At 48.4% G+C, this 10,553-nt stretch overlaps 1 long non-coding RNA gene across 3 annotated transcripts; it reads right to left on the bottom strand.

The window, feature by feature from the left end:
• Positions 1-6: 6 nt before the first annotated feature.
• On the bottom strand, positions 7-6,068 carry LOC127915615 (uncharacterized). Of its 3 annotated transcripts, none has more exons than XR_008091441.1 (5): positions 5,874-6,068; positions 2,642-2,920; positions 2,226-2,605; positions 783-935; positions 7-126 (listed from the first exon to the last, which is right to left on the bottom strand). It is a non-coding gene; the product is annotated as an uncharacterized LOC127915615 (long non-coding RNA). The 3 variants fall into 3 exon arrangements; XR_008091442.1 differs by having other exon boundaries at positions 2,226-2,589; XR_008091444.1 differs by having other exon boundaries at positions 2,226-2,573.
• Positions 6,069-10,553: the final 4,485 nt, after the last annotated feature.

Below are 10,553 nucleotides of genomic sequence, written 5' to 3'. Positions count from 1 at the left end.
ACGTCCAGGGTCTTGTGGAGCTCTTCAAAGCTGACGTGGATGTCCTCCTCGATCAAAGCTCTCTGATTGGTCAGCTGCTGTAGGATCTCTCTCAGAGACACCAGGGCCTCTGAGATCTGAGGCAGTCTTGACGTAAGCACACACACACACACACACACACAGATCAGAGGACACACACACAGATCAGAGAGGGTGTGGGGGAAGGTGAGAGAGACAGAGAGAGAGAGAGAGAGAGAGAGAGAGAGACAGAGAGACAGAGAGAGAGAGAGACAGAGACAGAGACAGAGACAGAGACAGAGAGAGAGAGAGAGAGAGAGACAGAGACAGAGAGAGAGAGAGAGAGAGAGAGAGAGAGAGAGAGACAGAGAGACAGAGAGAGGAAGAGAGAGAGAACGATGGGGTGGGGGAAGGTGAGAGAGACAGAGAGAGAGAGAGACAGAGAGGAAGAGAGAGAGAGAGAGAGAGAGAGAGAGAGAGAGAGAGAGAGAGAGAGAGAGAGAGAGAGAGAGAGAGAGAGAGAGAGAGAGAGAGAGAGAGAGAGAGAGAGAGAGAGAGAGAGAGAGAGAGAGACGGAGAGAGACAAGGGGTAGGGGAGACAGAACGATGGGGAATGAAATTTGACAATAAAACAGTGAACAACAACAGCAGTCAGTCTCTCCTGTGTGTGTGTGTGTGTGTGTGTGTGTGTGTGTGTGTGTGTGTGTGTGTGTGTGTGTGTGTGTGTGTGTGTGTGTGTGTGTGTGTGTGTGTGTGTGTGTGTGTGTGTGTGTGTGTGTGTGTACCTGTTCTGTGCAGCCGTCAGTCTCTCCTGCAGACCGTCTCTGTGTGTCCCCAGAGCTGCTAATAACGGTCCCGTGGGGTGGTCTGCATGCTCCCCCGACACACACACCTCACACACACACACCTCACACCTTGGAACAGTACAGCTCCGTCACCTGGTGACAACACACATACACATCGTTAACGTGTCTGTGGATGAGGAGTGGGGGGGTTGTGTGTGTGGAGGGGGTTGTGTGGGAGGGGGGTGTGGTGGAGGGGGGTTGTGGTGGAGGGGGGGTTGTGTGTGGAGGGGGGGTTGTGTGGAGGGGGGGTTGTGTGTGGAGGGGTTGTGTGTTGTGAGGGGGGTTGTGTGTGGAGGGGGGTTGTGTGTGGAGGGGGGTGTGGAGGGGGTTGTGTGTGGAGGGGGTTGTGTTGTGGAGGGGTTGTGTGGGAGGGTTTGTGTGTGGAGGGGGGTTGTGTGTGGAGGGGGTTGTGTGTGTGGAGGGGGTTGTGTGTGGAGGGGGTTGTGTGTGGAGGGGGGTTGTGTGTGGAGGGGGGTTGTGTGTGGAGGGGGGGGTTGTGTGTGGAGGGGGGTGTTGTGTGTGGAGGGGGTTGTGTGTGGAGGGGGTTGTGTGTGGAGGGGGGGGTTGTGTGGAGGGGGGTTGTGTGTGGAGGGGGGTTGTGTGTGGAGGGGGTTGTGTGTGGAGGGGGTTGTGTGTGGAGGGGGTTGTGTGGAGGGGGTTGTGTGTGGAGGGGGTGTGTGGAGGGGGGTGGAGGGGGGTTGTGTGTGGAGGGGGTTGTGTGTGGAGGGGGTTGTGTGTGGAGGGGGGAGGTGTGTGTGGAGGGGGTGTGTGTGTGGAGGGGGTTGTGTGTGAAGGAGGGGTGGGGTGGAGGGTTGTGTGTGTGGAGGAGAAGTTGTGTGTGGGGGTGGAGGGTTGTGTGTGGGAGGAGAAGTTGTGTGGGGGGTAGGGTTGTGTGTGTGAAGGAGGGGGTGGGGTGGAGGGTTGTGTGTGTGGAGGAGAAGTGTGTGTGTGGGGGGGGGTATGGAGGGTTGTGTGTGTGGAGGAGAAGTGTGTGTGTGGGGGGGTATGGAGGGTTGTGTGTGTGGAGTGTGTGAGGGGGTGGAGGGTTGTGTGTGAAGGAGGGGGTGGGATGGAGGGTTGTGTGTGGAGGAGAAGTGTGTGGAGGAAGGTTTGGGGTTGTGTGTGTGGAGGAGGAGTGTGTGGAGGAAGGTTTGGGGGTTGTGTGTGTGGAGGAGTGTGTGGAGGAAGGTTTGGGGGTTGTGTGTGTGGAGGAGGAGTGTGTGGAGGGGGGGTTGTGTGTGTGAAGGAGGAGTGTGTGGAGGGTTGTGTGTGTGGAGGGGGTGGAGGGTTATGTGTGTGGAGGAGGGTGGAGGGTTGTGTGTGTGAAAGAGGGGGTGTGGAGGGTTGTGTGTGTGGAGGAGGATGAGTGTGTGTGTGTCCTACCTTTCCAGTGTGTGTGTGACAGGCCAGTCCCGATAGAGCCTCCAGTACTGTACACTCCTCATTACTGCTGTCAGGTGACGGATGTCCCGCCTCCATCAGGCCAGTCCACACCCCTTTCTGTACACCGACGCACAGGCACACCCCTTTCTGCAGTCAGGGGGAGGGGCCAGACAAACAGACACACCCCTTTTACTGCAGCTAAAGGAGGGACACACCCTTTCTCTGGACTGCAGTAACTCTGGACCGCAGTAACTCTGGACCGCAGTAACTCTGGACCGCAGTAACTCTGGACCGCAGTAACTCTGGACCGCAGTAACTCTGGACCGCAGTAACTCTGGACCGCAGTAACTCTGGACCGCAGTAACTCTGGACCGCAGTAACTCTGGACCGCAGTAACTCTGGACGGAACTCTTCACCTCAGGACCGCAGTAACTCTGGACCGCAGTAACTCTGGACCGCAGTAACTCTGGACCGCAGTAACTCTGGACCGCAGTAACTCTGGACCGCAGTAACTCTGGACCGCAGTAACTCTGGACCGCAGTAACTCTGGACTGCAGTAACTCTGGACCGCAGTAACTCTGGACTGCAGTAACTCTGGACCGCAGTAACTCTGGACTGATTCACCTCAGGACCGCAGTAACTCTGGACCGCAGTAACTCTGGACGGATTCACCTCAGGACTGGAAACTCATTGTCCTACAAGGAGAAATGGGACACAGAGAGATACTTCTGATCAACAACGACGAGGAGCGGAGACACATCATGTCTTTCTGTTAAAGAAGCTTAAAGAGGCTTTAATTAACCTAATATGTTTTACCATGAGACAAACACAGACACACGGGATTATTTATGTTTGAAGGGGTTTTCTCTGGTTACTTCTACTGATATAATCCCCCCTCCACTTGACTGGTATGAGAGAAAATCTGTAAATATTAATACACATAGCTATTTGGAAAGTAATCAGACCCCTTGACTTTTCCCACATTTTGTACAGCATTATTCTAAAATTGGATTCAATTGTTTTTCCCTCAACAATATATATATATACACTATATCCCGAAATGACCAAGCAAAAACAGTTTAAAAAAAAAAACTTGTTACAAACTTATTTTTATTTATTTATTTTATTTTTAAAAAATTGAAATATCACATTTAATCAGTACTTTGTTGAAGCTTTGACAGTGATTACAGCCTCCAGTCTTCTTGGGTATGATGCTACAAGCTTGGCACACCTGTATTTGGGGAGTTTCTCCCGTTCTTCTCTGCAGATCCTCTCAACCTCTGTCAGGTTGGATGGGGAGCGTCGCTGCACAGCTATTTTCAGGTCTCTCCAGAGATGTTCGATCAGCTTGTAGCGTCAAACCCAAGAAGAATCAAGGCTGTAATCTCTGCCAAAGGTGCTTCAACAAAGTACTGACTAAAGGGTCAGAATACCTATGCAAATGTGATATTTAATTTTTTGGTGAGTTGTTATGGGGTGTTGTGATTTCATTATGGGGTTTTGTGTGTAGATTGAGGGAGGGGGGCATTTAATCCACTTAGAATAAGGCTGTAATGTAACAAAATGTGTCAAATGAAGAAGTCTTTCCAAATACACACATATATAGAGAGAGAAAAAAAAATATATAGGTCACAAAATGTCTGTCCATAGAGTGGCCCTGGTTCCTATGGTAACACTGGGAGGAAAAGAAAAGGGAAACGCCCACACAAATCTAAAGTCTTCCTATCACGTGCTTTCTACTCTCTACCCCCAACATGACACAGTGAATATGGATGAAATAGGGTAAAACACATTTCCTACAGAGGGGAGATTATGGTAATGTTGAGCTAGCAGAGCTGGTGTTCACCATCTTCTTTGCGTTCCTTCTCTTGTTTCCCCTCCCTCCTTCCCTCTATTTTTCTCAACCCCTCTCCCTGCAGTAAATCTTGCAGTGTATTCTGGGTAGCAGTGAGGCTTTCTTGTTTTTTTGTCAAGCCATGACTTGGCTGAGTGTGTCTGTCACTGACAGATGGTCTCTCTCTCTCTCTCTCTCTGTCTCTCTCTGTCTCTCTCTCTCTCTCTATATATATATATATATATATATATATATATATTCAATTCAAGGGCTTTATTGGCATGGGAAACATGTGTTAACATTGCCATTCACTCACATTGAGGTAATATGTGTGTGTTGATGATGAGTTGGTTAGTGGAATAATTTGAATCAGTTGTGTGGTGCTAGGGGGCAAACAAAAACCAAAAACTTGGGGCCCCAGGACCGAGGGAAAACCCTCTAAATAAACTGACGGATGCACATCTCTCTAACACTGTAATGGTACCCTATTCCTTATGGGCCCTGGTCAATAGAAGTGCACTACATAGGGAATATAATGACATTTGGTCCTGGTAACAGTAGTGCACTATATAGGCAATATAATGACATTTGGGACGTTGATAAGTTTATTGTCCAGGCCCTGAGCAAATGTGCGTGGCATTATATTCCCTATATAGTGCACTACTTTTACCAGGACCAAATGGCATTATATTCCCTATATAGTGCACTACTTTTACCAGGACCAAATGACATTATATTCCCTATATAGTGCACTACTTTTACCAGGACCAAATGGCATTATATTCCCTATATAGTGCACTACTTTTACCAGGACCAAATGGCATTATATTCCCTATATAGTGCACTACTTTTACCAGGACCAAATGGCATTATATTCCCTATATAGTGCACTACTTTTACCAGGACCAAATGGCATTATATTCCCTATATAGTGCACTACTTTTACCAGGACCAAATGGCATTATATTCCCTATATAGTGCACTACTTTTAACAGGACCAAATGGCATTATATTCCCTATATAGTGCACTACTTTTACCAGGACCAAATGACATTATATTCCCTATATAGTGCACTACTTTTACCAGGACCAAATGGCATTATATTCCCTATATAGTGCACTACTTTTACCAGGACCAAATGGCATTATATTCCCTATATAGTGCACTACTTTTACCAGGGCCAAATGGCATTATATTCCCTATATAGTGCACTACTTTTACCAGGACCAAATGGCATTATATTCCCTATATAGTGCACTACTTTTACCAGGACCAAATGGCATTATATCACCATCTTGACCAGAGCCCTGATATCCCTGATTACTATCTGAGGAAATGACGCACATTCCACCTCCGAGCTGCAGTTGCCGCCTTGTAAAGATCTCTAGCGCAGGCCTCACGCAAACACACACACACACACACACACACACACACACACACACACACACACACACACACACACACACACACACACAGGGAGAATCGCAGACCGCTCTGAAAGGCCTGAGCCAGAACAGAACTCCATCCGTCCCTCCCTCGCTATTCCCATCCCTCTCTTTCTCCCTTCTTCCCTCCTTCTCTCCCTCCCCTCTTCCCCTCTTCCCCTCTTCTCTACTTTTCCCATCACAATCCCTCTCTCCCTCCCCTTCTTCCCTCCTACCCTTCTCCATCACTTTCTCCCCCCCCCCTTTCTCAGGAAAACACACTGTGATACAGATGCTACTGTCATCATCCCTCCTCTCTCTCTCTCTCTCTCTCTCTCTCCACTCTCCTCTTTCCATCCCCCTCTCCTCTCCATCTCCTGTAGACTTACTGTGTTGCCTGGTTGTTGTGGTGATAGTAGTACCTCTGGATATTCCACGGTGGATCCATCGTCATAGCGATAAAGGTCTATCCGTCCGTGTGCTATGCTGCTCGGTCTGAGGGAGAGAGAGGAGATCGCTACGGCAACAGAGATGGAGAGAGAGAGAGAGAGGAGATCGCTACGGCAACAGAGATGGAGAGAGAGAGAGAGGAGATCGCTACGGCAACAGAGAGAGAGAGAGAGAGAGATGAAACAGAGCTGCAGCAGGAAACAGAGGGGGGCTAGGGGACTGACTACAGGGGCAACAGCCATTCAGGCATAAAAGAGAGGATAGAGGCAGCTCATTGGTTGGTTGATGAGCTCACTTAGTCTCTCTCAAGTGCTCTGTCTTTCTTTCGCTCTGTCTGTTTCTCTCTCTGTCTCTCTTTCTCTCCTCCCCCTCCCTCCCTTTTGTCATATGTGGCAATAAGGGTTACTGTAATTTGTGTACAGTTAGCCTAGCAGTTAAGAGCATTGGGCCAGTTAACTAAAGATTGCTTGTTCGAATCCCAGAGTCGACTATGTGAAAAATCTTTTGAAGGGCCCTTGAGCAAAGCACTTAGGGATAGACACCTTTCTCTCTCCTCCTCATAATTAGGGTGTGGTATCCCAGGAGGTCTACCCCGGGGGATGGTAATAAGAGGGGAGGTACGTGAGGCGACGTTGGCTCCCTCTACTGGGGATACGGGAGCTGGGCACCTAAGTAGATAAATAAAAGGAGCGCGAAGGCACAACGTGGGAGAGAAGGGAGCGAGACGGACACCAGTTAAGAGAGAGAAGGAAAAACAAGCAAAACATAAGTTATTTATTTTATATATTTATTTTCTGTCTTAGTAACAGTGTTTTTTGTGGACCAAAGCCTCCCTGTCTCTGTGTCAATATCTGCTCGCTCAACCCAACACCCCACGGTTTACCACAGGGGATAGATACACCTTTCCCCCTCTCTCCTCCTTATAATGAGGGGGATAAACCTTTCCCTCTCTCTCCTCCTTATAATGAGGGGGATAAACCTTTCCCTCTCTCTCCTCCTTATAATGAGGGATGGATAAACCTTCCCCTCTCTCTCCTCCTTATAATGAGGGGGATAAACCTTTCCTTATAATGAGGGGGATAAACCTTTCCCTCTCTCCTCCTTATAATGAGGGGGATAAACCTTTCCCTCTCTCTCCTCCTTATAATGAAGGGGATAAACCTTTCCCCCTCTCTCCTCCTTATAATGAGGGGGATAAACCTTTCCCCTCTCTCTCCTCCTTATAATGAGGGGGATAAACCTTTCCCTCTCTCCTCCTTATAATGAGGGGGATAAACCTTTCCCTCTCTCTCCTCCTTATAATGAGAGGGATAAACCTTTCCCCTCTCTCTCCTTATAATGAGGGGGATCAACCTTTCCTCTCTCTCCTCCTTATAATGAGGGGGATAAACCTTTCCCTCTCTCCTCCTTATAATGAGGGGATAAACCTTTCCCTCTCCTCCTTATAATGAGGGGGATAAACCTTTCCTCTCTCCTCCTTATAATGAGGGGGATAAACCTTTCCCTCTCTCTCTTCCTTATAATGAGGGGGATAAACCTATCCCTCTCTCTCCTCCTTATAATGAGGGGGATAAACCTTTCCCTCTCTCTCCTCCTTATAATGAGGGATGGATAAACCTTTCCCTCTCTCTCCTCCTTATAATGAGGGGGATAAACCTTTCCCTCTCTCTCCTCCTTATAATGAGGGGGATAAACCTTTCCCTCTCTCTCCTCCTTATAATGAGGGGGATAAACCTTTCCCTCTCTCTCCTCCTTATAATGAGGGGGATAAACCTTTCCCTCTCTCTCCTCCTTATAATGAGGGGGATAAACCTTTCCCTCTCTCTCCTCCTTATAATGAGGGGGATAAACCTTTCCCTCTCTCTCCTCCTTATAATGAGGGGGATAAACCTTTCCCTCTCTCTCCTCCTTATAATGAGGGGGATAAACCTTTCCCCCTCTCTCCTCCTTATAATGAAGGGGATAAACCTTTCCCTCTCTCCTCCTCATAATGAGGGATGGATAAACCTTTCCCCTCTCTCCTCCTTATAATGAGGGGATAAACCTTTCCTCTCTCTCCTCCTTATAATGAGGGGGATAAACCTTTCCTCTCTCTCCTCCTTATAATGAGGGGGATAAACCTTTCCCTCTCTCCTCCTTATAATGAGGGGGATAAACCTTTCCTCTCTCTCCTCCTTATAATGGATAAACCTTTCCCCTCTCTCCTCCTTATAATGAGGGATGGATAAACCTTTCCCTCTCTCCTCCTTATAATGAGGGGGATAAACCTTTCCCTCTCTCTCCTTATAATGAGGGGGATAAACCTTTCCCTCTCTCTCCTCCTTATAATGAGGGGGATAAACCTTTCCCTCTCTCCTCCTTATAATGAGGGGGATAAACCTTTCCCTCTCTCCTCCTTATAATGAGGGGATAAACCTTTCCCCCTCTCTCCTCCTTATAATGAGGGGGATAAACCTTTCCCCCTCTCTCCTCCTTATAATGAGGGGATGGATAAACCTTTCCCTCTCTCTCCTCCTTATAATGAGGGGGATAAACCTTTCCCTCTCTCCTCCTTATAATGAGGGGGATAAACCTTTCCCCCTCTCTCCTCCTTATAATGAGGGATAGATACACCTTTCCCTCTCTCCTCCTTATAATGAGGGGGATAAACCTTTCCCTCTCTCCTCCTTATAATGAGGGGGATAAACCTTTCCCTCTCTCTCCTCCTTATAATGAGGGGGATAAACCTTTCCCTCTCTCCTCCTTATAATGAGGGGGATAAACCTTTCCCTCTCTCCTCCTTATAATGAGGGGGATAAACCTTTCCCTCTCTCTCCTCCTTATAATGAGGGGGATAAACCTTTCCCTCTCTCTCCTCCTTATAATGAGGGGGATAAACCTTTCCCTCTCTCTCCTCCTTATAATGAGGGGGATAAACCTTTCCCTCTCTCTCCTCCTTATAATGAGGGGGATAAACCTTTCCCTCTCTCTCCTCCTTATAATGAGGGGGATAAACCTTTCCCTCTCTCTCCTCCTTATAATGAGGGGGATAAACCTTTCCCTCTCTCCTCCTTATAATGAGGGGGATAAACCTTTCCCCCTCTCTCCTCCTTATAATGAGGGATAGATTCACCTTTCCCTCTCTCCTCCTTATAATGAGGGGGATAAACCTTTCCCTCTCTCTCCTCCTTATAATGAGGGGGATAAACCTTTCCCTCTCTCTCCTCCTTATAATGAGGGGGATAAACCTTTCCCCCTCTCTCCTCCTTATAATGAGGGATGGATAAACCTTTCCCTCTCTCTCCTCCTTATAATGAGGGGGATAAACCTTTCCCTCTCTCCTCCTTATAATGAGGGATGGATAAACCTTTCCCTCTCTCTCCTCCTTATAATGAGGGGGATAAACCTTTCCCTCTCTCTCCTCCTTATAATGAGGGGGATAAACCTTTCCCTCTCTCTCCTCCTTATAATGAGGGGGATAAACCTTTCCCTCTCTCTCCTCCTTATAATGAGGGGGATTAACCTTACCCTCTCTCTCCTCCTTATAATGAGGGGGATAAACCTTTCCCTCTCTCTCCTCCTTATAACGAGGGGGATAAACCTTTCCCTCTCTCTCCTCCTTATAATGAGGGGGATAAACCTTTCCCTCTCTCTCCTCCTTATAATGAGGGATGGATAAACCTTTCCCTCTCTCTCCTCCTTATAATGAGGGGGATAAACCTTTCCCTCTCTCTCCTCCTTATAATGAGGGGATAAACCTTTCCCTCTCTCCTCCTTATAATGAGGGGGATAAACCTTTCCCTCTCTCTCCTCCTTATAATGAGGGGGATAAACCTTTCCCTCTCTCTCCTCCTTATAATGAGGGATGGATAAACCTTTCCCTCTCTCTCCTCCTTATAATGAGGGGGATAAACCTTTCCCTCTCTCTCCTCCTTATAATGAGGGGGATAAACCTTTCCCTCTCTCTCCTCCTTATAATGAGGGGGATAAACCTTTCCCTCTCTCTCCTCCTTATAATGAGGGGGATAAACCTTTCCCTCTCTCTCTCCTCCTTATAATGAGGGGGATAAACCTTTCCCTCTCTCTCCTCCTTATAATGAGGGATGGATCAACCTAATTCCATTGAAACTAAAATGTACTAAAGATGATCTCAGTGCTACGATGCTATTGGGAAACCTAGCCCAGAGCTCCAGCTCCACGCTCTGGCACAGCCACACAACTGGGAGTCGACTAGTGGAGGGACAGAGCTCTGGAGCAACAGCACCAGGAGTCAACTAGCAGAGGGACAGAACTCTGGAGCAACACCACCAGGAGTCGACTAGCAGAGGGACAGAACTCTGGAGCAACACCACCAGGAGTCAACTAGCAGAGGGACAGACCACTGGAGCAACACCACCAGGAGTCGACTAGCAGAGGGACAGAACCCTGGAGCAACACCACCAGGAGTCGACTAGCAGAGGGACAGACCACTGGAGCAACACCACCAGGAGTCGACTAGCAGAGGGACAGACCACTGGAGCAACACCACCAGGAGTCGACTAGCAGAGGGACAGAACCCTGGAGCAACACCACCAGGAGTCGACTAGCAGAGGGACAGACCACTGGAGCAACACCACCAGGAGTCGACTAGCAGAGGGACA

This window comes from Oncorhynchus keta, chromosome 35, assembly GCF_023373465.1.
Source record: "Oncorhynchus keta strain PuntledgeMale-10-30-2019 chromosome 35, Oket_V2, whole genome shotgun sequence".
Taxonomy (NCBI): Eukaryota; Metazoa; Chordata; class Actinopteri; order Salmoniformes; family Salmonidae; genus Oncorhynchus; species Oncorhynchus keta.
This window is presented reverse-complemented; position numbering and strand designations above follow the sequence as displayed.